Genomic DNA, 27,302 nt, shown 5'->3' on the forward strand with positions numbered 1-27,302 from the left:
ATAGAACTGAACTAGAAATTAAACCTACCTACACTGGCTATTATTTCTCTTGACTGGCTCAACTACATCTTGTTTTATTCCTCAACAGCCTGTGTTGTGTATAAGACACACAAGTGCTTCCTTTACCCTTCATTTTCCAGAAAAGCAGGTTAGGTATTAAGGCACAAACCACATATGTAACATACATGGATAACTTTTGGAGATTACGAGTCTACACATTCCACGGGAATTTTGATTTATTACAGATTTTCATGCATAAAAAGAAGAATTAGCCATCTGAGAGCTGGAGATCCTTTTGATCATTTTATTTCTGCTCCACATGCCTGTGCTCAAGAGGCATTTTGTACTCATTTATACAGGAAATGAAAGGAACTCCAAAAGCACACATATGATCTCTTTCAATTGAATATATTTTATCTGCATTTTTTTTGAAAGTCCAAAAAATAGATAGCTTTATCTGTACAGTCTAATAAGTTCAGGTCTCAGGGGTCCTTTATTCCTTAAGAATTGCTGGAAGCTTCAATTTCTCATAAAACAAACTGGAAAACCATATTTTGCCTTTCAGGTCTTTTTGCCACAAAAGGGGATCAACTCAGAAGTCCAAATCCCTAACAAGGATTCAGAAAAAGACAGTTTCAAAGAGAATTCTACATTTAAATTTGAAATCTACTCCCAACAGCAATGGTGAACTCCAAGAAAGGAGGAATGGGGGAAAGAAAGAATAATCCCTAAGACAAGCCTAACACAGGAGTTATTGCTGAGCCATGGTACACTCCAATTTCCACCTCAAGGCTTCCTATGCTGCTTTGCCTTTAAAAGAGCAAAATACTCCATGCAAATCAAGACTGATTAGCCCTTAGATAACATCTTAAACATGGGTCAAGTCTGTGGGTGACATCTTTTTCTTGCCCCTCATAAATGAGGTTTGAACTCTGAAGTGTAATTAGCTTCAATTGTTAATTCCAAAGTTTGGATAAATCAGAAATGAGAAGTGGTGAAATTGTGATTTTCAGAGAACTGGTGACTGAACCATGGGCATCACAGGAATCTCACAGACACTATATTATGTAAATATAAGGTTGAACTGCTATTTCTTCCCTCCAGAAATATTAAATACATTTCATCTTCTGTTTTAGTTAACATAGGTATGATTGAAGAGACATAATTATTTTTCTAACAAAAAAGTTTATTACTGGTTATGAAGCTTGACTACCAAAGGAAAATACAGGGGGGAAGAAAAATATTTACATACCTGATACCCCCCCAAAACATAGGGGAAAAAAAAAAAAAAAAAAGACCCAACAAGATAATATGGATTTTCACATTTTTTCCCAAAACAACATCATATCATTCCCAAACACTCAACTTGGCCATCTCTTTTTATGATTTATATCTGGCTATTTCCAAATAACACATATCAAATCAGCCTCTCAGGAGTTGTTGGTTCAAGTTGCAGGTTATTCATTAAATAGAGGGTACACTAGCACAAATGTATCTACTTTGATAGGCTTACACACTAGATTTAAATAAAAGCACATTACAGTCAGAAGATAACTTAGAATCTAGTGGCACTTCACAGGTTTTTTTTTACTTTTTCTTGAAATTACAGGGATACAACAAAGGCAAGCCCCCTCCTTTACAAGAAGCAAGGTCACCATTTTATCTCACAGAACGCTGATGGGATCACTGCCTGTATCAGTCTAGAAGTAGTACTGAAGCTCAGGATTTTTGCTGGCACCTTAAAAAGCTGGAAATAGAACATCTGTAGCATTTAATTCCCTGATTTCAGGTTCTGCCCAGCTTTCCATCTCCCTCTATTCCATTTCTTTAAACAGAAATTATGCTTTAGAAATAGCTTAATGGTTCTATTCTCTCAAGTAAGATCTAATAATAGTGAAGAGAAAAGATGAGGCAATGTACACTCCATTTACAGACTCTAAATGAGTATGCTTGCTAAAGCAAATACAAGAGGATGTAAAACCACCAAGTCATATAAGAATAGAAGAAGCAGTCACTGGAAAATTACTTGAAAACTGAAGTTCATGAAACAAGTCAAAACCACATAAAACCTATAACACTTCAAATAAAGTTGGGTAATGAGTGTTTAATTACTTTTGTAGTTAACTGAAGTGTCTTAACAGCATTATCAACTTCAGACCAGGTGTGGATGACATCTTGGCATCAAAGTTATGCTGCTTGAATTAAACAAAGTTCAGAATTGATTAATTTAGCTGGTTTTACTTAAGCAAGCTTTTCTTGCATGCAGTAAGGGCATCCAGCTTCTCTGTTCATCGTTCTCTCTTCTTCCAGTGGATGTTTTTAATGCAGATTTTGGGAATCTTGCATCAATAGCAGTTTGTTTCTATAACAAGAAAGTCATAACAAGATCTAACACTGAATCTGAGAAAAAACTCCATTTTCTTCCTGAAAAGATGTCAAAATTGCCCACATTTTTCCTAGCAGTTGCAAACCTCACCAAATTAGAGTTATTTTGTCAAAAGAAAAGGTAATTTCTGTTCTGATTATCGTGCCCTGGTTGCTGTGGATGCGCTACATACACAGCACATCTTTCAAAGTGGTATTGGGCTTTTCTGCTGGAAAGATTTTCACCAAATACTGAAATAAATGCTTTAAAAATGAAGTAAGCTTAAATTAGGTCTGCAAGTTCACTTACAGCAGAAGCGAAGAAAACTCAGTCCCTTAAGCTGCAGATAACAGGAATCTTGTGAGGAATTTTTCTGAATATCTATGCAGATGAGCATTCCCAAGGAGACAGGCAAGTCCCATATTAGGGCACATATTTCAAAACTTGAATTTAGGAAACCTCTTCCTTGGAATGCTTCTTTTGTGACAAGTAAATACACACAGGAAGAGGAGAACACTCTATCCCTTGAAATGTAAAGATGTCCATACTGGACCTTCTCTGAGCCAAAGGCAGTTTTGGCAGTAATATTTGAATAAAGAAAACTTTAAAGATACTAATCAGCTCTAAATTATTAAAATCTGCCAATTAGAAGTATAATGACTATTGTATGAAACCAACGTAAAAGGCATTTCTTGGAATTTTATCTGAAGGACTAATCAAGGTTAGTGGTGACAATATGGAAGTGCTCATTATTTTTTTCTCTCCTGCAAAGGATAATAATTAGTGCTTCCCAAAGAGCTCTAATTGGAACAGTGAACCTTTTTTCTTTTCTTTGAAAAAAGGATTCTGAAATTGTCTATGTTTCACCAAAAGCAAGCAATCAGAATAAAGACAATTTTCATTTACTTGACAAATGGGGCTTTTAACTCAACTCCCTCCTTTTCACAATAATTAATGACTTTCCTGCTCAGTTCATCTGGAATACATCACATTAGGATAGACAGATTACAGTGAAATACAGTGAAAAGGAAGTGAACTGGGAAATTCATACCAGTATCTGCCTCTTGTGTGTGCTGCCATTAGCAAGAATAGCTAGGCAATAGCCACGAGTTACTGTCCCTGTAAATAAGAAGGTTGAAGATCAGTCAGGGCTTTTTTTCTCATCTGTTTAGTTGTGGGGTATTTTTCTTGCTGCCTGTGTAACCTTTACCGTATGAAAGCATGTCAATCCCAGCTGACACTGATTGTGTTCACACTGAAGCTGGGTGGTTGTGACCAGGGACTGCACTTCTGCAGCTTCCCCAGCTCGTGGAAAAGGCAGGATTCCCTCTTAGCTCCAAAAATCTGCTAGTGACAACATCTATATGAATGGCAAGGTCATTCAGTCGTGCATACTCCGTGCCTCAGCGCCTGGAGGAAACAGGCAAGAGGAGCTCATGCTCTACCTTTTTCCTCATCACAAGGAGTTTATCTGTCTCTTAGTCCTGATAGCTTCTTGCCAAGTAGCCTCACTTCCAGACAGTTTTAGCAGAGGTTTAAAGGAGATTTTTACTTCTTTGCTGTAGATTACTTTCAGTTCAGGTTTATTGAACAATAAGTACCTCCCAGTCACCACATGGTGCAAATGTTAGATTCTCTTCCAAGAAAACAAGATTTTTTTTCCCCGACGTTTCATTTCTTGAAATATACTATTTTTTTTTTTTTCCTGAGAGGGATGAATAAAACATCCATTTCATCTTAACAGTTATTCACTTATGGGTAACTGAAGACCACATGAGTGTTATGTATCATTATGTATACCATATGGCTCTCCTACAGAAACGAGCTTTAGGAGCGTAATTATCAACAATGCTTAGTGGCAATATGTTCCACACAGTTAACAAAAGAATATCATCAGTGATGTGAGAGAAGGATTAAGACTATTTTAGAATATTATGCAGTATAAGCAAGGCCAGAAAATCATATATGTATATATACAGACACACACACATACATATACACACACACGCAAACACACTTGGGTAAATCACAGTATTTCCTGTTAAATAAAACATAACTTCCAACCCAGGATATGAGCTGGAAGCTAGGAAGATACTATAGAAGCTAAAGAATGATAAATGAGTAACACACCCAGTATTGATAAAATCAGCCTCCCTCCTATCCCAGGACAAACATTTAAGAGCATCTAGGGAAATACAGGGTATCGTTGGATGATTTTTTAGCAGCAAATGTGAAGGTGTGGAAAGTGAATTAAATCACCTCATCCAGTATGTTCTGTTCAAGGACCTGAAGAGCACACATCCAGGGCCATGTGTGCACAGCCAGCTGCATCCCAGTGTCTTGTCCCATGGTGTAATACATGGAGGACAGAGTTCAGACACAGGAAATAAAACACTTTCAGAGTTCTGGGATGAAGAACAGTAAAGTGCATTAAATACACACACACAGAAGTAATGAAATGCTACACAGTACAATTCCTCCAAAATAGAGCTCTCCAGAGGAAAGCAAGCCACACACACATGTCACAAGGGAGTTCATATGTTACCTTTACCTCAAGGTACCTGCATTCTCAGTCTTCCAGACCATTTTCTAAAAATATGTTTTGGATTCAGGTATTGAAGCTTACTTAGTGAAAAAGGCTTTCCAAGTGAAGTAACTGAGGAAAATACCATGCTTATCCTGACCTTCTTATAAACAAAGAATTACAGATTTAAATCAAGCACCTGTAATACAAAATAAAATTTAGTAAATGAAGTGAGTTTTGTTTCACTCTCTAATTCAGAACACTAACAGGGCAACTACCACAAAGCACAAATTCAATCCTCTCACTAACTGGATGTAAATATTCACTTCCATTCTCTAATTACTTTTTAGAAAAAATACCGGTAAAAAATTTCACAGCATACATAGACATTAAGTGTTTTTGAGATACTGTTCTCTAATTTCACTTGCCAGACTGCAGCATAAAATACTCAGCTACTAAAAAAGGACAGCAAAGTTTTTGGCTTATTATTAATAGTCAACAGCAAGCAGCATTTTGCATAATAGAGCCTGAATTGCCCAGAACTGCTCTTCTGCATAAAAAATGACACAGAGTCACAGAAAATGCAAAAGGTTCCACCAATCAAGTAGCAAACGAAAAAATTAAATAGAGGGGCAAACTTTTAAAAGCTGTGTTTTAAACAAGGCTTGTCCTGTCATTTAAAAACATCAAATGCAGTCCAAAGAGCTACATCAAAAGCAGCTCCACAGCAATTTCATTCAAGTTTCCACAAATGTCCATGTTGTGCTTCCCTCACCGTCTATCAACCCCTAAAAGGCAGAGTACAAAGAAGTATTTCAGGAAGCTGGAAATTGCAGTGTGACAAGGATCCCTTATCACAGCTCAGCCCGTGGTACAGTGTGTTAAAGTGATGGATGAGAATTCACTCTCTGCATTTCCTCCACTGGCATTCACAGCATTTCCTATCAGAGCAGAAACAGGCACAGCTGTGCTCACTTTGATGGAAACAGGACTGCATTAAAGACAATCCCATGGTAATGGCACACTTTGCTTTAAATACATACATATGCATTATTGCACTCACACTCCTTAAGCTTCTTCAGACTATTTAAGATAATAGATGAGTTAACTATGCAATACTCTGACATTTTTCCCCTACTGCACCTACTTTTAATCTCTTTTTAAAATGCAATCTAGTTTTCCTTGCTCAAACCTGAGGAAACAGTAGACTAACTACCAGAGTGAGCAGGTTTCCTCCTCCCTCCTCACAGCAGCAGCCAAACACTTGAAGACTGTTAAGTTAGTTATTTTACATTTACTTTAGGAAACTTATGGATCTAGTTCAGAGGTCTTATCACTTATGAGTTAACTATTTGCAAAATCAATCTTTTCTTTGCAAAACAAGTACCCAGTTAGCTGTTCCTTCTCATGTACAAGCCCTGCTTTCAACTGAACCATTTCCAACCTCACATCTTTCCCCATTGTTATTCACCATTTAACAAGGTATTTGCTTTGAATTTTTAATTCTTGGTATATCCCCCAATATTTTCTCCTCTGAAAGTTTCTTTCAGCTTGGCTTTGACTGAAGAGTGTATATACCATCACATATGTACTGAAAGATGAGGGCATCTCCACACACTTACCATTAAAATATTAAGAGCTTTTCCTTACAGCTTTCTGACCAGTTCTATACCATTTCATATTACTTCATTTAGATGATTTTTTCCTACATATATTAAGGCCAGGCTTCTCCATTTTTTATAGCAAGATGACCTTGTGTGCACTCCCTGTAAAGTCTGACACCCACAAGCCATACCTGGTATCCACACACTTGTCATGACAGAGTTGCACATCATTTCTGAATTAACAGTGAGCTGCTGTAAAGAGACCACAGAAACCCCAGGAACTCTGACCAAGTTCAGTTCTCTAAGTCTGCTCACCATCTGCTGCAGAGCACCAGAAGCAGTCTGAGGCAAGGAGTCCAGTGTGGGAACAAGACCCCTCTTTGGCTGCAGGTTGCTTTTCAGCCACTCAATATAAACCTTCAACTTTATCAACTGACTTCACATGGCTCCTACTTTTCCCTTCATAATGGGAAATGCATTTTTTACCTCTGATATAATTAATTGGATAGACTGCAATTTTCTTTAGTGCCTCTGAGAAGCCTCTCGGAGGATTTTACTGACCAATTCTAGGAGTTTAAGAGAGTCTGTCATACTGAAATGTATTGTTTTTATTTCCCTATTTTTCCTCCTTCCTATCTCAAGAGATCACCACTTGCACTGCTGACAGCTGCTCTCACTATTCCTTCACCTTGACATTTTTAACACTTTTTTTTTCCTTGCCAATCACAATTAATTCTTCAAAAGTCTATGCCTGAAGTGCTTTTTCCTTTGTAGGAAATATCTGCTGAACACATTTAAGGAATTGTGTTCTGCTTCAACTCCTCATCAACAAATTTCTGGGCAGTTAAAAATCTCCTACAGCCATCAAGTCCTGCAAATCAAATGCTGGCTCAAAAAAAAAAAAAAATCAGTCTCTTATGAAGTGTAGATAAGTGTTACTTAATAATTGCTAAGCTTATTTTGAACTGTTGGTGCTTTCCACTGCATAAGAAAATTAATAAATACAAAAAAATTCTTGCCACTCTATTGCCATCCCACATACCCAAAATATATAGTTTTATTCACCTTGAATCTGACTTTTGGTGAACATGCTGGCCTCTAAACCTATTGTAGTTTCATCGATTGTGCCAACTGCTATGGAAAACTTGAAAGAAGGCAGCAATGTAAACTACCTGAATGAGAGTCACCAAAGGAAATATCAGGAAAAATTGCTTTAACATTGAAAACAATTTGGGTTTGTGCCTTGGAATTAGTGAAAGCATGGATATCTACTAATTCTGTCATTACTTGGAAACCTGTAGGGTGCAACTCCTAAAACATAACACTCCCTCTCCCCAAAAACCACTAAGGTTATTATTTTATATTTTGATACCTTCCTTATTATGTGAAGGAAATCATGTAAGAGCATCACTTCTGATGGAACTCCAGAAAAATTTAGGCATTAAAGAGTTTTATATATATCACTAGACTTCACTAGAGAAGGACAGAAATCAGACCATTATCCTAATGGGCATTTACACAGGGCTGAATTACCTCTCACATAAATTTATATGCATGTATTTATTCACTTTGTCCAAATTCATTGGACAAAGACCCTTTCTTATGCAAGGTTTTGCTTCATACAATGCCAAAGACCTATGAGTAAACTTGTAAAAGGACTAAACTAGAACTGTATAAAAATAAACTAGCAGTATTTTTTAATTTTCAAAGTGCTTAACAGAACAACATTATCCCTTTTCTTGCAAAGACAGTTTGTCAGGCAGAACAGTTGTCCCATTGTGTTCCAGTTTTCCTGGCTGGTCTATCAGAACACTGAGGTCTATTCACACTTCCAGCAAGGAAGAGTTACTTATTTATGAATATTCTCACAAGATGGTGAGGCTCTTCAAGGAGAAACTGCATCTGTTCCAGGGATCTTTTTATAGAACAGAGCCACAGAAATACAGTCAAGGAATGGTAATGACAAACAGCGCTGGTTGTTTTCCCTGTTGAATTTCCTTGTATGCTTTACCCACAAGCAAATGGGTAGAGGACACCAGAGTCACATCTTGCCCCTTGAATAGTACAAAGAGGCAGGAAAAACAACTCACTAGTAGTTGGATGGAATAAAAAACTACTTAGAAAATGAACCTCATGCCTCAAGAAATGGGGTAAGGCTCTGCTCCTATAAAAATATAGGATACAGCCCTCTATGCAGTAAATAAACAGGAGATCCCAGATTGTTTTTTTAAAAAATCTCATTTATAATTGCAAAATTAATTTTACATTTCAATACTTAATTTTTTTGAGATACTTCACGTCATGACTTAAAAAATTTTAAGCATACTTGCAGCAGAAATCCTACATAGCCAGAAGTTTATTCAAGACAACTTTCCCTCTTGTTCTTTTTTGCTATCCTAAAGGATTTTTTTCATACCATTACTTAGTAATGTTCAGTGTAAATCTGTATTTGAGCTGTGTAAGCTGTGTTTTAAGACACTGGGCTTCCACAATAATCATAGACCTTTATGGTTCTTAAGTTGAAGCATCACTGCAGCATCTTAGGGTTTATTAGTGTGACAGAAAATATACTGTCTGGTGCAAGAACATGTCAGGAGTGATATGTGACTCATGTGGATATGAGCACAGACAAGTGTACCCATGATCTAGCAAGAAAACTAGAAATATTGTTCATTTGCTTATAGCAGGAGACTTAATTGTAGGAGCAGAAAGCACAAAGGAAAAGCTGAGGGAGTAACAGCAAATAATGATCTGTTCAGGTTTACAGGTGTCAGCACAGTTTTCAAATAGTTCCGTAATGGGACTTTCCAGTTTGAGAAGTATAATCTGTCTGACTTGAAAGCGTGGCACCAAATGAAAATTTGTTAGTGCCAGGAGGGAAAGTGTGGGAATTGAAAGTCATTCATCATTGTAACATTCCACCACAAACTAAACACAGATAAAAGGTTCTGTATAGGCCCCGGTTTCCAGTACACCAGCCTTTTTGTTAACTTGTCATACCGGAATGTACAAGGTGCTTACACAGAAGTGACAACTTCCAGAGAATAATCTACAACTTTCCCCAAGTTATTTTTACCATTAAGAGATTCTCTACTCATGTCCCCAAGAATGTCAGTTCCTAACAATCCTTCACTAGGCATAAAATGCTTTTAATGCATAACTCAGTGATTTTTTTAAAAAGCTTTAGCATACTCACTGAAAAAACTATTAAATTAGTTTGCATAGAGAAAAAACTTCTTAACCAAAAGCATATATCAAAAGGCCTGAATTTCCTGACCATTGCTAACAAAGTGTCCATCTTTCTATCAGTTTTACAATCTAGATGTTTTGCATTGAAAGGAAATAGAATTTGAAGGGAAAGAACTTAAGAAAGAGCTAATTCTGTGAGAAGTGTCACTTCAGACAGTCATGGTACCTTTTTACTGCTAACGGTGGAAACATTTGTCACTGCTGGATAACCATCAGGAATGGAGAATGGAGCAGTATCAATCATGTGTCTCTGGGTACTGGTATGAATATGTAATAAGCACACAGAGGAATCCCCTGGGAGGTCCAGTGTTACACTACACGAATTAACATCCACTTACTGATTAGGCTTTATATCAGCTAATAACAGAGATGAATTTATGACACAAGAATCATTTAATGAGTCTCATCAAAATATATTTTAAAAAATCAGCAAGTATTACTCCTGATATTAGGATTTCTTACAGAACTCTTATTCCAATTTTTGGGCCAAGAAAGTGTTTAAAGATAACACAGCTATATTTTTTTAGGTTATAACACTATGAATTTAATACAGAAGCTTTCTGAATTTCATCACATTTGAAGTTGGAGCATTTAAGAAACAACTTTGCTGGACACGTCAAGCTATGACTGCTCATTCATTCTAGGTAAAGTCAGAAAATAGGATTAAATTATAGAGAAATATAATTATTTAGAATGAGTATCACATATGTAGCCTATTTATGTTCTTGGCAAGATTATATAGTTACAGGTATTTCATACAACTCGTATAGAGGGGACAACTTGATGACATTCAGTAACAGTCCTCCTTTTAGAAATTAATCATATAATGATGCTCTGTAATATTAAGAGCTTCCTTATTATCCAAATTTGACCCTGTGTCAGGCTAGGGGTAAAAATCAATGAGTAATCTTAATACTTTAAAAACAGACACTCCATACCCTAAAATGTCTACCTGCAAGCTTTATTTTTCACACTGGCATGTTAGGAGCTTTAAGCATTTTGTTCCATCACATAGCATGAGAAATGTTGAATTTTAATCCTGTATTTGTCTGTTCACGTTAAATGCTGTGCTTAACCATCTACAGCAAAACAGTTTTGCAATGAAGACTCAGGTGCTTCAACTCTTTCCATAGAATGAGGCATTCTGTGAACCAAAAAAAGCCTAAGTTCATCTTTTTACTCCTCTGAAGTATTTCAGTAATTCAGCCTAATTTTTGTGCTGCCACTCATTAGGTTCTTGTGTAGATTATAACAACAGCAGGAGCAAATTCAATGTTCAAATCCTTTGAAGACTTATTTTTTGACATTTCATATCAATAACTCAAATATTCCTATCCCACACATAGCATAACAATTATAGGAAAAAAAATTTAGGAATCTACAACATGCTCTAGTTGAAGCAAAGGTCATCATGTGGGGGACAAGAGGTAATTAAAAGTTGCAGTAATAAAAAAAAAAAAAAAGAAGGAAGGAAGGAAGTTTCTTGCACTGATCGACATTTTAGGTGGGAAAAAGTCAATGTTTTCAAATATAATAAAGTCTGATGTATTTGATTTTTTTATTTATTATTATGAAAATTGCAGATGCCTTAGGAACACTAAGTTTTGTCAGAGCTGCTTAGATTTCATTTGAAAACAGGATTATAGGTCCTAATTCACATAAAAAATTAATTTGTTTACTGCCATGACTCAAGTTGGCTGCCATCAAATAATAACAGAAGCTGCACTATCTCAATTGTATTGATTTCCCCCAAAACAAACGGCCATAAACTTTAGGCTCTGATTCACCAAAGTCTGCATTAAGCACACACTTAAAACCTGCAACTCAATGGAAATTCAGCAAGAATTCTGCTGCAGCTCCTCTTCTCCTCTGTAACTTTTCACCACATTCCTTACACATATTTTGTTTCCAAAAAAAGGTGCCACCCACAGGTTTCAACACTGATTCATCATACCTGAAGTAACTAACAACTATCTTAGGGCCATAGCCTTTCTTTGCCTGTTTCCAGTGCTTGCAAATCATCATGTAGCAACACCTAATTTAAAAATTCTTTTTCTATTTAGCAAATATTTAGAAAGAACTGTGCGCTACATATTATTATTTATATAAAATAAAAATGCTCATATATCACACAACTAGAAATGTGTTTCCTGCCAAATGGATCTCAACTACTCAATTTAGAATAATGTTGACTATATAAAGATTATTTTTAGCCCTCCTATTAAAATATTAAGTTCAATTCCTTTAGCTGTACTATACTTTTGGCTGCATACTAAATCATACAGCTCTAAAACCTGAGGATCTTGCTTTTCCCCCAGTCAATTGCTAACACAGAAATAGAGAATTCATCAGTGAATTTCTCACCTTGTACTGGTGGATAAAGAATGACTGAAATAAAGAACAGCATCTTGTCCCTACCAAGTTCCCAGTTTGTTAATGGATTTAGCTGGTGTGTGAATAACTTGAGTTTTGGGTGTATTCTGAACTACAGAGTATTCAGATTGTGTTTTACACTCTACCAACGAGGACACCTTCTTTTACAGAGAGAAAAGAGACAATATTTTGATCTAGAAATTCTAGAAATCTAAAATTTTTAAAAAACCAAACACCTGCTACATGTAGAAACATAGCAATAAGCATTTATATTAGAAGATAACAGTTACACATCAGAGCTACAAAAATGGCATAGGTTTGATGTCTGATATTTGCCTAGCACCTTTCATTCCAGAGAATCATGGTGGCTTTCTGAGCTGTACACAGGGGTCAGTGTATCCTGCACTGAATGGAAACAGTCCTGCTAACAACATATGGTGTAAAACTTGGATATCACCAGGAACAGGGCAACACAGTCTTACCCTGACTGACATGAGGCAGGCAAGGATAGCATAAAGCAGACAATTGTACCATGAACTAGAAACGCCTTTCAAGGAGAAATGACAGGAATTACTGATGCATTTTACAGAGTTCTGAAAGAAAGTCTAAAGCTACTCAAAAGCAATAATTGCAGAGCAGTGTTCACACCATTTCTGCAATATAAGCAACTGAATCACCTCATCAGTTTCCTTTTGTACCTGGTCATTTCCTGGAGATCCTTCAGCAGTAAGTAACAAATCCCAACATTGTTCTGCAGATTAAAATTCTGCTACTTCTCTATCTGCTCCCCACACCAACCCACAACTTCTCACAAATATGGAATTTCTATCCCAGAATTAAAGATATTTTTAAACCTCACTGAGAAGTAGATCAAACTGAGAGACAATATGAGTGAATAGGTAAAAAATGAAAGCCACTGCATCTTTCATGGTTTTTCCTGACAGCCAGGAAACATTCTCTTCTATAAATGCTCTTTCCAGTAAGCAGGCAAAAATTTTGTTCTAATCAAAGTGGAAGTGTTTTATCTAGGGGTGGATACTAAACTGAATAGCTGGTTTCTAAGACAAAAAACTTTATCCATATCCAAAGGCAAAGTGCAGTATTTGGGTTCATTTCAAATGCCAACATGCTGCCATGACAAGGCCCCTGTTCCATTTTCCTACTTGCTAGCTGTTCTCCAGTTTTATATTCCCCTTCAGCTCTCCCAGCATTTACATCCCAGTATGGAATACACAAGCAGCAAGGTTCAGCCTAGAGCACCAAGACCCTTAAGAAGGCAAAGTGCACACAGTGGCTTACAAATGCAAAGCAAATTATTTCACATCTCCTTGCAGCAAAAACACAGCAAATAGACAGCAAATAGTGCACTGGGGAGCATCCTGAGAATGTTTTTCTTGGTCACAGTCTACACACACAACTTTAATCAGAGGAGCTCCCTTCCCTTTCTGCAGAGGTACATCAAACATTAGAAAAAAACAAACTAAGAACTGTCTGTATCACCTACTCATATTTCTACTCCTAATTAATGACTATTTTTTTAAATAAGGACCTCAGTGAGTAAAATAAGCATACAATGAGCTGGTTGGTTTTGTGCAAAAGAGCAGCCTGAAAGTTGTAGGCAATAGAACGTGTAAGTTGCAAACAGGGGAGATGAGCAATGCTTGCAGAGCTAGAAACAAAGCAGAGCACACATAACTGCCAGTCAGAGTCTTCCCCTACCCTAAAAACAAACTGCTTCAACATCTCATTTACCAGGAGTCATGAGGAATGCTGAGGTCTGAAGATGTACAGTGGGCCAGCCAAGATCTAAAGCATGTCAGGCATCACTGCACCTTCAAGTTCAAGTCACTCCACTGCTGTACCTCGAACATAACATTTTTTAGAAGCTATTAAAACACCCACTTTTATTTCCCAATAGTCTTTGGAATGCATAATTCTGCTCCAAGACTGGAGAGCAAATTTCACTCAGCAATGTTCGCACAGCACAGGAATTGAAGGAGCAGGGGAGAACTGCTACCACCTTGATCTCCTCTCAGGACTGTTTCACTCTTCCTACCAGAAACTGGGTGGAGCTCCCAGGCAGAATTGCACAACAGGCCAAAAATTCAATTGAAGATAATGGAGCAGCTTGAGGGAAATCTAAAAATCATCCAGCCTTGTCAGGGAGAACAAAGACAGACACTGAATCATCAGACACTGCTAATAATTCTAATGATAGCCCCAGTTTGGAGTAATTATCTTTCCCTCTGACATTCCAATTTTCTTGATTTCCTGGCTATCTACCTGGACCTACTCTCTGAAGTAGCAGCAATCTGTACCATTTATAAATACAAACACTATTTTAACTTCCTCTGAAGTAATTTTTCATTGTAACTAGCTTTACAACAGCAATTCAATTTGTTTAATAGCGCCTGTGACTTAATCAAAAGCTCTTAAAAGTTCAGTGATTACATAATTAGTAATTAAAACCACCTTGAAATAATCCCATTTAAAATACATCTATGACAATAAGAAGTTAGAACAGGTCTGTGAATTTACACTTCAGCTGTAAAATAGAGAAAAATTCACACCCTTTTTTTTTTTTTTTTTTTTTTTGCTATGATAGGTTGTATCCATGCTGCAAAAATATTGAAAAGTTTTGGTACATGGTAACACAACATATTCTGTGCCATGGCTCATATTAGCACTTCTTGCTTCATCTGCCCACCACTATCCCACCAGTTAAGGCAGCAATTTTGAGAATATTGTTTTAAATGCCTTTAAAGGTAACACAGCATGTCTAAGACAATTTGAAACATTAACAACTCATTAACAACTACGTGCAAGAACAAGTGTCTCTGCTGACTGGGGAACTGTCACCTTTATGCTTCTTTCCTCAGCACTTGGGCTGAGACATAGGCCACAGAAATGAGCAAAGCTGCTTCTTTCATGCATTTAAAAAAGATTATTGGTTGGAGATTTCCTGCATGTGTTAAGGGATTAAATACATTCTGTCCCAGCAAATGTAATGTTGCTGGAACACCTTCAAATGTTCAAATTTTGAACACCTTGTTCAAAATTCAAAATTCTGCATATAACTAAAGAAATTACAGAGAGTTTTTAAGTGACCTGTCATTTCAATATGAAAAAGGTATCAATACCATTTAGTAATTCTTAAACCAAGAGGAAATTCTCATTAATATTAATGTATTTTTTCTCAACTACTACCAAGGATTATACTAAAAAGAAAAATCATCTCAAGAAATAAACCACCACAACTGCAAACAAAGTGCTTCCTTATTATTTCCTTTTATTCAAACAATTATAACTCCAGAATGAGAATGTCTTGATTAAAAGTTTCAGCTGGACAGTACATTTTTTCAAGAGCAACTAATTCAATATCCAGGTAATGTGATTAATATTTAAATGTATGCTAGGCATTTTTGCAGGAGTCCTCACCACTGTTCTAGTCTGTTGTACTCTAGATGGTTGTGCTGCAGCTGATACATACCAACAGCTGGCAACAGTATCAATGGCAGAAATTAACTCATGTCAGGAGGGTAGTACTTCATTTCCATAATCTAGGAATTAGTGAAGCTGAATAAAGTTTGGAAACTGCTAAGGTTTTCCAACCCTAGAGTTCTGGTTTTAACTCTACACCACTTTCGAGATATATTAAAAAATAAACATACACATATTTTTAAAATCCCTCCAAGGCAAGAATCACTTAGCAATCTAAACTTGCACTCTGAAGTTCATAGTTATTAGTTTGCTTTTTGAAAGGATGAAAATGCTGATAGACTCACTTCTTTATCATTAGAAATTATGTACTTCCAAAAATTAGCAGCCTATCAGCCAAATAAAGCTGGCTCTGAAAGTATGTTGAGTGATTCCAATAGGATGATCTGGACTTAATCAGACTACACATGAGACCTTCACAAAGTTGTGGAGTTTGATGTTTGATTGGTTTTTGTCTTTAAGGCCTACAATCCAATTTCCTAAGTTGCCTGATGAAAAGATAACTAGAGGGAGAAGTTTCACAAAACAAGGGTTTTGGTGACTTTGCCAGTGTAAGAAATTGTCTTCTCTTATCTGCAGTTACAGATTCTGCAGCACTCTGCCACCTCATCTTGTGCCAATAAAATTGTTTGTAAGGCTGAATTTAGAAACACATCAGGGTCTGAGCAAAATAAAAAGAAAAGAGCCTATTCTTTATCCACATAGGTACCCTGATTCAGTCCCTGCCAGATCTGCAGAAAACATTTGTTTCAGTACACCTGTAAAACCTGTACAGCAGAGGCAGCAACAAACAGGCAAGAACAGGAACTCTGTAAGCCAGAACTGCTCTGTGACAAAACAGCTTCCCTTGCCAGGGCCAACCAGTGGGGAGCTGTTCAAGAAACAATGAGAAGTGGTTTTGCTACATTCTTCTTTAATTAGAATAGAATGAAACAAAACAAATGATCAGTGTTTGGAGGCTTCACAAGCCTGTAAAGAATTCCTGTTAATGGTTGGTCCTTACCAGGGTTAAAATTCATCTTTAAAACATAATACTTTCACAATCAGTTCTCACAGAACTGTTTCCTTACTCAACAGAAAACCATAAACTTTACTTCCTAAACAGGGACACACATTAAGCACAGACAGATAGCAATTACTGCACCACAGCAAAGATTTTGGGCTGACATAGGACTGGAAATGGAAGAACAATACAACACATTATCAATGAAAGGATGATCAAAGGACATCCAGCTGCTAATTTCAAGCTGCTGGGCAGCCAGGGACAGAATGACACATTTTTTTTTCATCACCTGTGGAAAAGAAAAAATAATTTGTTATAGCCAAATATATATGTCCAGATTTTTCCCTGATGTCTTCACCATTCTCTATCATCAGTGATCAGACTTTTTTTGAACTGTGTCAGAAAACAATAGCAGAAGCAGTGAAGCAAGAGAGTGCACAGAAAGAGACAGCGGCTGATCCAGCCAAAAAAGCAAGCTGCATTTTTAAACAGAACTTTCTGCTGCCAATTCCTTTCCTCTGCATCAAAACATATTTCTGAGAGAGCTTTAAAGTTTTGTCAGCTAGAGCATGTTGTTATTCACCAGCAGAATTTTTCATTTTTACAAGTGGAGGGAGTTGAGCACAGATAATGAATCTACTGTACTGAATGACTCTGAGGAAGTCTAGTGCCTCTTAACGAGTCCCTGCCTCTGACTTAACACATGCAAGGCTGAGGGCACCCGAGCTGCATTAACCGTGGTGTGTGAAGGGATAGCTCAGTCCAGCAAATCACTGCTGGGCTGGGCTGGGCTGGTTTTTGGTTGTGCACAACAAGAAAAGTGGTAATAGCCTCCATCTGCTCATGCAAAGCAAGAAGGCAGATAAACCAAGTGAGCAGCACTGGGGACTTGCTGAGCAGCCTGAGGAGGAGTCAGAGGAGGTTAACTGAGCTTTGGAGGAGCGGGAGGGTTCAACCACAGTGGAGGAAAGGCAGCGCAGTGAATCACAGGACACAGCAAAACAAGGGAGAACACAAGATCATTCACCTTGTTTTCTCACTGAAGTGGTCATGTCAGCAGGGGGAATGGAGGAGGGTGTGCTCATCTCCTGAGAAGCATCTCGGACAAAGAAACATAATCAACTACCTCCAAAACCAGACAGGCAGACTGGGGGCAGAATGGGAAAGACCAAAGAATTAGCTAAGAACTATCCCAAGACATACTACATGGAAAGGGGTCCAACTTCTCTCATCTCTCACTGGCTCCCAGACTTGCAAAATTCAGTGAGTTTCATCTCTTTTTCAGGGGGATAAAAAGCTGTAGACCAAGTTAAATATGAATTCATGTTGTCTTGCTCCCTTTTTTATAGGTCTCCACACATCCCCTTGATAGCAGTCCACAGCAGCTATTCCATGACACTGAAATTATGTCCATATTGGAAGAATGAATAAAGGAGGAGGGAAATTCACTGAAGCAGACTGAAGAGAGAGCCTTCAAGCACAAGCTGCTACTAATTAAAAAAAAAAAAAGGTTATTCTAATGGCTGCATAGGGCTTTTTTTGCAGTGGAACTGCACACGTCTGTCTGGAAGCAATCATACAGAGCTCAGCTAGCAGCAGAAAATGAAATGCTGCTCCCTCATGCATTGATTATAGCATTCATATCTGCAGAGACAAAATCTGACATGAAAGAGAATCCCCAGCTCTATCGTGGCTCTACAGATAGAATAACAACAGCCTTTCAGAAGGCTCAGTTTTCTTTGCAGATTTTGAAATAAACTCTCTCTGCCTTGGAACGAGCCTCTGTTGAATACATGTTCCAAATCTGTAGTTTACTGTCAGAGTTTTTAGGCCTCCTGTAAGACAATACTGAATCTCACAGCTATAGGACCACTCCTGGCATTAAGAACACATTCAATAAAAAAAAAAACAAAAACAAAAAACCCAAACAAACAAAACTTTCATTGGAATTTGAAAAGATTTAGCAGGGCAGAGAAAACTGAGGTTGGCATAAATGCATTACTTACACTAAAAACAAACTATAATGCTATTTTTATGCCACCAGTTATTCCTAATGTATATGTCTATTTTTCTACACTTTTTGCTGGATAACATTGCTACGTATACTACACATCATAAAATTTGGATATTCTCCATAACAGCACTAAAAACACAGCTAGAGCAGCTCACAAATCAACCAGGAAATAAGCTGTGAAACCTACTAAATTCTTGGAAGTCAAACCATCAATATTTTTCCCTGTAAATAACAAGTTTAAATTAAACCCAAAACTAGGAAGTGAAATATTAGAGCCCCAATTTACTGTTTGTAAATTTACTGAAGTAAATTTACAAACATTAAATTCCATTATTTACTTCAGTATTTTCCCCTCCTCTCTCTCATAAAACCAAAAGTAGGTCTCATTATGCCTCAGTCACCAGACATGGGCAATGCCCTCCTATAGGAACAGCTTTTTACACCACCTAATTTGGAGGACTGCTGGGAAGGAAAGGACATGCCAGCATCTGGACAATCAGCCTGGAATCTCAAAATTATTGCAAATAATCTCAAATTATGTTTGTATGACTCCTAATAAGTTTTGTACTTGGCCATAGCTCAGAGCCAATTTTTCTGACAAGAAGTCGTTTGATTGCTACATATTACTCAAACTAGATGATCTAATGATAACCTCTGGCCTTACAAAGCCAGTCTTTGAAAGATATTTGACTATTTTTATTGATATTTTGGTAGAGTGTTGAAACAGGAAGCTTTAACTTAAAAATTAATTTTCCAGTTGTAAAAGTGGTAAAGAATCTTATCTTCCTTTTTTCAGAGTCCCTGCATTTATGCAGAGGCAGAATATTAAAAGGGAAACTTTTGATAGGAAAAGGGAAAAGCAGCTGCAGATTTTATGGAAAAGCAGCTTTTTCAAGTAATATCTTGGACAAATGAAAATATTTTTCCTTCATAATTAAAGACACAGGAAAATACAAATGCTGGAGTGCAAAGGACAGATTTAAACTACTAGCAGTCAAATGCCTAGTTACAATTCCCAAATAATCCCTCAAGGAGGTGATAAAAGAAGCTTTTCTATTAAAATTAAACAGACAATATAGCTGCAAATATACACAAATTTTATTTTATTACGTAGGTTAAGGCATATTAACTGTTGAGAAGTATATTTTGGTTTTAATTGCCAGAAGCGGATGTGTGTTATTACATAATGCAAGGGGCACTAAAATCAAGATGCATGACCTTTTGCTGAATTTTTCACTCTTTGCTTCCTCCAAAATTCAACTTAACAAGAATTTAGCAATTAAAGGCCAGTACTTTGTAGACTTTAGCTAACAGTCAAATAAAAGTGGGCTTTTTTCCTCTGGACACAAGCTAGAAAGTGATTCCTCAAAACAGCTTTTCAATTTTCCCTTCAAAATTTACAAACATTAGCATTTTTGTGAATGCAGTCTGTTACTTAGAGCAGCATAAATTTACACAGTTCTACTCACATGCTGTGCTGTTTGCTAAAATTTATATTAGACCTAAAAATTAAATTCTCTGTGCATCCTTTCCCATGCATTCAGTATACCCAAGCAGCACTTAGCAGCTTGGCCATGGCAGTGATTAAACACCTGAGATGGCACTGCAACTATAAATAGCCAGCTGTGCTTGCTGTGGAATTGGCCTCCTCCATCTCCTTGGTTAATTACAGTTAATTACATTTGGGGGCATAGTCCTGGGTACCTTGGCAGCACCTATCTCCTAGCCAAGCATGGACATCAGGAATAGTTATTAACTACAGCACTGCATTAATCCTTTTTGATTCATAAGCACTGTGTGTTCCCTCACAGATTCACATTAAAAAGACATACGTACAAAATTACCCTCAAAAAATATCTATTATTTAATAGCACAACACCATCCTTTTATATTATTTGGCTGAAATCTGTGGCTACAACACCCAGGCATCAAACTCCCTCTAAGACTCTGAGTACATACCAAAAAACGATCCCTGCTACACATCACATGAGTGAGTAAGTGATAAACATTTGTCCTCATAAGGTTTTGCCTGTATCACTACAAGCTTTCATTGTCACAGCCTCCCAAAGGTCTCTTTTCCAGAGACTAAATCCATCTGGTCCACTGTTTGGAGACTGCTATGAAACAGAGGGAGCAGCTGTCCAAACAGCCCATCCCAGAGTCTGAGGGTTCTTGCAGCAAAAATAAGACAGAGATGCCTGCCCCCAGCCTACATTTGAGGGGAGCTGTGAGAGATTTATACCAGTTTTTATGCCATCATAACAAGCTAGATTCCTAAACCTGACAATTTCTTGTTCAAATGTTCATTTGGGAAAAACCCAAACAATGATATGTACACAAAATAATCACTAAGTGACAACTGACACTTCAGGACACTGCCCTGTGCTGGGACTGCAATCTCATGTAGTTACTCACTCTGGGCTTTAAACTAGGGAATAATAGACATTCCATCTTTACAGTCAGCATTTGACACAGGCAGGCTCGGCACTATGCCTTGGCACTGGCCCTAGCAGGAGCAGATAAAGACCTTCCATATGAGCCCTCTCAATTTCTTAGAGATGACATTCCCCTGGAGAGCATCCCTCAATCCTCTCTAACATGAGCCACATTCCAGCTGCATGCACCAGTCCAAACCTGAGATGCATTCATAGCAGTGATTGCTCATCCAAACTGAGTACACTATGCTGCAGCTCAGCTGCAGTTTCTCAGCTCCTTAAAAATTTAAATTCTCACTCACTCCAGATGATGGTTATAGGCCTTACTCTAATAATGGCAGAAATATTAACAATCTGTTTCAAAGAGACGGGTAAGTTTCATTTTATTTCTCAACATTTTACAGCTTAGATCATGAATTTTCAGCAGCAGGACTGCACTGTGTGTTAATTCTTCAACTGCACAGAAGTGACAGGCACTCGACTTTTCTAGCATTGCCACATACTTTTAAAATTATGTTTCTATAGTAAGAAAAAAGAAAATTATGAAATTACTTTGAAAGATTATAAACTCACATCATAAGAGAATCAGAATCATTAATAGCTCTTAAATAAAACCAGAGAAATACAGATAACAGGGATAGAAACACTGTCTTCCTACACAGCTTATTCCAACTCTGCAGGAAGAATCAACATGTTATTGTATAAACTAAGATTAACAGCAGTTTTAGCTAAGAGCTCACTAGATCTGTTCAGATGTCAGATTAAACAGAGCTTTCAGGCAAAGATTTAGCTCCTTCTTTACTACAACATCGAAATAAAACTTTTAACATAACTATAAAAGTGGTTTTGCTTATTTGTTTCCCTGTGTCAGTATAACATTAAATTCATGGGCCAAATTCTTGTAAACCAGAAGGAGAAGCATGACAGGAAACTATCAAGTGCTAACACGTAACACAAAATGTTGCCACAGAAACCTTTAATCTTTTTAAATGTACTTTGCCTCTATGCTCCAACCCACATAAGCAAGTAGATTCCAATTCGTTTTCATCCAACAAAGATACTTTTGACTTCCTAAATTCTACCAAAATGCCTTCATACTGAAAAAAACCCTGATACTAAAATAGGTTTTCAACATTTACAAGTGCTTATATAAACTGGTCCATCTTGTTTATTTCTTGCTTTTTTTCTGGATTGTAGAATATTGAAAAGACACTGACATCAGCTGTGTACATCTATGCCCAAATCCAGTTTATGTGCATTTATTAAGTCCTGAAACATGAACATCCAAAAGGAGCATATTGATGGCTGCATAACTGCAGTAGCTAGAATAGTGTGGTCATGGCTTCCTTTTTTTTTTTTTTTTTTTTTTTTTGGAAGGGATTTTTGGCTGGTTGGTGTGTTTCCAAGGAGTTGTTTTTGTGCATCCTTCACTATGCACATCTTTATCCTAACATTTTTTCCATAAATGCTGAGCAGCCATATTTTTAGTAGCACATAAAGTTATTATTGCTTTATTTCAATTAAAGTGTGCATATGTTTGCTTTGGCAAATTGAAGTTGATAAAAACGCATCCTATCTTTTGAAATTAAGCAGCAGAACATCAATGAAAAATCCATCAACTCTTAACTAGTGAGTACTCCCAGTTCTGCCAGAAACAGATATTAAGCACAATAAAAGTGCTGCAACTTACTATATCCACAGTAGAATTTTCTCTATAAACATTATTTCCAACATGCAGAGCTATGACCCAATTAATTGCACATAATTAAACAGAATTACAAATATGGTGCAGCTGCTGACTACAAATACTAAGAGCCCTCAGGGGATGAAAAAGTTTAAAAAGACCCTTAATTTGTTCAGACAACGCGAACTTTATGCCAATGAAAATACCATTAGAAGTAGCTGTTCTAATCTATAGGTTGGACAGTGATAATGCACACTGAAGGATTTCCTCCAGAAATGCCAACTTGTAGGATGGGATTGCACACAGGGGTGTGTGACATTCACATTCTCTGGACAGAGAGACAAAATTCTGTCTCTCAGGAGAAGCACAGAGAGAAGAAGAGATAACTTTATCTCTGCTCCTTTGTTTTCCCCATGTGGAATGTGGTGTGGAGATTGTTTACCTGAAGTGATTGCTTGGTTGGATTCTGGTGAAGGGTGTTTGGGTTCAGTGACCAATGGGATCCAGCTGTGGCTCGGGCTCTCAGCAGAGAGACACTGGTTTGTTAGTTAGGTAAGTATAAAGTATGTAGAATAGGATAGTATCTCTTTAAATAATATATTCATGTAATATGGTATAGTTTTAATAAAGCTATCCTTCAGCCTTCTGATCTGGAGCCAGACATTATCATTTCTTCCCACATCCAGGGATCACCACATTTTTTACTACAGGGGTGCTCCCATTACTGCAGCACTTCCACACAGCCAAGGCCTCCCCTGCTTCTCACACCAGTGCCCCACCCGTGAGGAGCTGGGCTTGCACAGCAAACCAGGAGGGGACACAGCTGGGACAGGTGACCCAATGGAATATTCCACACCACACAGCGTCATACCAGCATGGAAAGCTGGGAAAGAAGGAACGGGGATGTTCAGAGTGATGGGTGTTTGTCTTCCCAAGTCACAGTTGGGAGCAGTGGAGCCCGGCTTCCCTGGGGATGTGGAATGCATTCCTGATTTTGCTTTGCTTGTGGACACAGCTTTTGTTTTACCTACTAAACTGTTTTTATCTACACCTGCAACTTGTCTCACCTTTCCAATTCTGTCCCACATCCCACAGGGGTTTAGGGTGGGCTGGGGATGGTGCAGGAGTGAGGGGCTCTGTGGGACTCAGTTGCCAGCTGGGGCGGAACCACAGCAGCCCTTGAACATTTTGCTATAACCCATCAGTCAGACAGACTGTGACAGGCAGAAAGCAGTTTAACTTCTCTCTGGCAGACAGGAGTCTGAATTCCTACAAACTGTTCTTACAAACAGTACTCACAGATGTCTCAGCTGGCAACACAACAGACAAGATACCTTGGAAAGGACCACCTACAGAATTATCCTGGAATTTTGACTAGGCCTGCATGCAGAAGCCGTTTTTACAATCAGTTCAATGAGCATCAGTGAAAAACATAAGGCTTTAAAAAAAGCAATAAAGACAAATATCATTTAATGTCTGCCAGTATGAACCTAACACAAACATTAAGACTTCAGCTGAGCTAACTAGAAAATTTCCTGTGTATTTAAGAATGTTTAACTCTCCTGCAGATCAGGAAAGAAAGCTCACATAGTGTATTTCTCAGTAGTGCACTTGTGCCATAAAAAGGAAATCACACATGGTAGTAACTTTAATCAGGCATTCAATTTCCTGAAGTCTTCAGAAAATAAACAACAATTTTTGCTTAGAAATTAAACACTAGAAAATAGAAACCTGACACCACAGTGACTATTTATGCAGATATAAGCAGGAACAGTCCAGAAAATGAATAGTTTAATATAGACACAAGAGGAAAAATGATAATTTATTCCCACTTGCCCAACAGGAAAAAAAAAGAAAAAGTGACAAGCACTGGCAAAGCTGAATTACAATTTAGACTAATGTTGCAGGTAGGCATAAAAGTTAACAGTTTCATTAATATAATTTTGTACACTAATGACTGGAATCTAGAATAAAAGAAAAGTAATGCAAGTGAGAATACTTTTCCTGAGACAGGAAAGCAAAATAACTTCTGCCTCTGATTGGTTTTGCTTCTTGGAAAAAAAAAATCAGAAGTTCTTGTATTAATCAGTGTTATTTGTTTTAAGTTAAGAAAGTTAAGGAACTGATCAGAGTTCTTTAAGAAAATACTGTATTGCCCCCAAATAGACACACTGGAATAGATGGACAAAACAATTAAACAGAGGGGAAAAAAGCAAGCAACAAAAAAGGCCTAAAGGAAAATTTGAGGTGAAAGAGAGATACATGCAGGCAGTCATCCTATTTCCTCATGTGTCTTGTGATTCTCTGAATGAAATGAGATTTTTAAAAAATTGCCTATCAATTCCAAGCACAAATATTTTTCAAAGTTTTTCAGCTTCAGAAACACAAATCTTAATACAAGGCAGGTACAGACAGTGAAAACACTACTTTGGTTTAAGAAAAGTAGTCAGTGTAATTTGGCAGAAGTAATTATTAATCTCTCAAGTGAGAATTAATCATTGATATAATTTACAGATTTGGCTAGCATATAGTCTAGGTACAATCACTCTTAAATGCCTTAATTTCCATAGGTCCATGTATCTTTTGTGTACTGGAAAAACACAGATAATTCCTGGTAAATAAGTACAATTAACAGTCTCACAGTTTAAAGTATTTTAAATAATATATACCAAAAAAATGTAAAAGGCAACACAAAATCATCCAAGACATTTACTTTCTGCTTTACTTGCATTAAGTGGTCAAGTGGAACCTTCATAGGAGCCAAATTCACTTCACCGTATCACGGATTCTTTTGCAATTTACTCTTCAAAATCATTGTAAATATAAAACAGAAAGTGGAGATCAAATGCTTCTGATCAGAGGCCTTCTTTAAGCTTCATTGTGAATCATTAGAAAAATGCTTTCTCATGACCTTGAATTTCCCCACTTCCCACAAGTTAAAGAAACATTTTAATAAAGTAGAAAATACCTTTTCCCCCATCATTTTTAAATGCAGCTATGCTTATACTTCTATAATCAATATTCCATATACTGGGGTGGGGTGGAGGACTCCCCCAAAAAGGAAAACAATGACCTCTGGAAAAATGTTGGAATCATAGTATACCAAATATGACACATAGAAATGGTAGCAAATGTTAAAGCTCAGAGTCTGGGAGACTCAGCTGAGCTGATGACCCTTCTTCTGTCTCAATGCATTTTATATATAAATGCAAATAACATCTGAAAACTCGAGGTACATTTAAAATTTTAGAAATTAGCAAGGTGCAGAATGCAAAGGAAGACACATCAACATACGCCATAGGCCAACAGAAATCTGATACCCACTTTTAAAGAGTTATAAACCTGAAATAAAAAATAGAAGTTATTTTTTTCTAAATCATCCACTAGCAATAAGATTGATTTACACAGCCACATTATTTCTCTCAGCTTAGACAGCATTCAGGTGAAAGCAGTAAAGGCTGTCTAGGAGTCAATGGCTTTAATGCTTTAATTCTGACTGGAAATTTCAGCCTTATGGTCCCCAAAATGCATGAGGCATTTTGAGGGGGGAAAGAAGTGTTTTGACAATAGGCTATTTTAATTTGTTTTTCAAAACAATAACCCAATTCTTAATGTCAGCTAGATAAAGAGAAGGCTAAAAAAAACCCCAAACAAACAAAAATCCCGCATTTGATTTTAAAAGATACTAAGTTACAACCACTCATACTAACAAAGTCTGCTTTGCAAGAACAGAAAGGAACCAATGCACCAAAACACTTACAATATGAAACAACAAGTTTGAAAGGAGTCACCAGGTAAAACAAAGAAAATAAGAAAATTCAGACAAGAGTGTATTGAGAAAAAGCATCTGTTTTTCCAAGAATAAACACAAGCAAGTTCTCAGGAGGACGCCCCTTGCTCCCCTCACAGGGAGCTCCCACACCCTCAGTTTCACACGCTGAGGAAATACTCATGAGACACTATCCATTCCTTTTGTCTTTCTTGCATGAAGGAAGAATTGCAAAAATTCCCACTTGCCTATTCTTATTTTGAAAGAGAGAAAACTAAACGCACGCTATTTCAAGTGTTACGTACGAAATTCGGGAATTCGGCTTTCTTTTTGTAAGTGCGTCACAGGTGAGGGCAGCGCTGGGATCCTCTCACCTGCGGCCTGCCCGTGACAGCGTGAACCCCTCCGGGCGCACCACACGCCAAAACTTGCAAAAAAAAATCTCCAACACAACTAGAAATGGGAATTTACGCCCTACTTACCCCCAGGAGCGACGCTGGCGGCCACCTGAGGCTCCGCGGGGTGCGCAGGTGACCCCGCCCGGGCCGGCGGGGGCAGGAGGAGGATGAGAGGAGCCCGCGGGGCTGCCGGGTCCCGGCACGGGCAGAGCGCCGGGAGGGTGCCGGTGAGCACCTCCGCACCTTCCCGCTGCCAAAGAGCCAGCCCTAAAGCCCTGCGGGGCCGGATGAGTCCCTCCCGCGGGGTGCGCCACCCCTCGCAAGTGTGCGCCACCCCTCGCAGGTGTGTGCCATCCCTCACAGGTGTGTGCCATCCCTCGCAAGTG

At 37.7% G+C, this 27,302-nt stretch overlaps 1 long non-coding RNA gene across 1 annotated transcript in view; it reads right to left on the minus strand.

The window, feature by feature from the left end:
* LOC128792508 (uncharacterized) overlaps window positions 1-27,062 on the minus strand; it is a 323,910-nt gene extending 296,848 nt beyond the window's left edge. The window contains exon 1 of the long non-coding RNA XR_008432428.1: window positions 27,001-27,062. This is a non-coding gene — a long non-coding RNA (uncharacterized LOC128792508). The remainder of the gene's footprint in view (window positions 1-27,000) is intronic.
* Window positions 27,063-27,302: the final 240 nt, after the last annotated feature.

This window comes from Vidua chalybeata, chromosome 9 (genome assembly GCF_026979565.1).
Source record: "Vidua chalybeata isolate OUT-0048 chromosome 9, bVidCha1 merged haplotype, whole genome shotgun sequence".
NCBI classification, from domain to species: domain Eukaryota; kingdom Metazoa; phylum Chordata; class Aves; order Passeriformes; family Viduidae; genus Vidua; species Vidua chalybeata.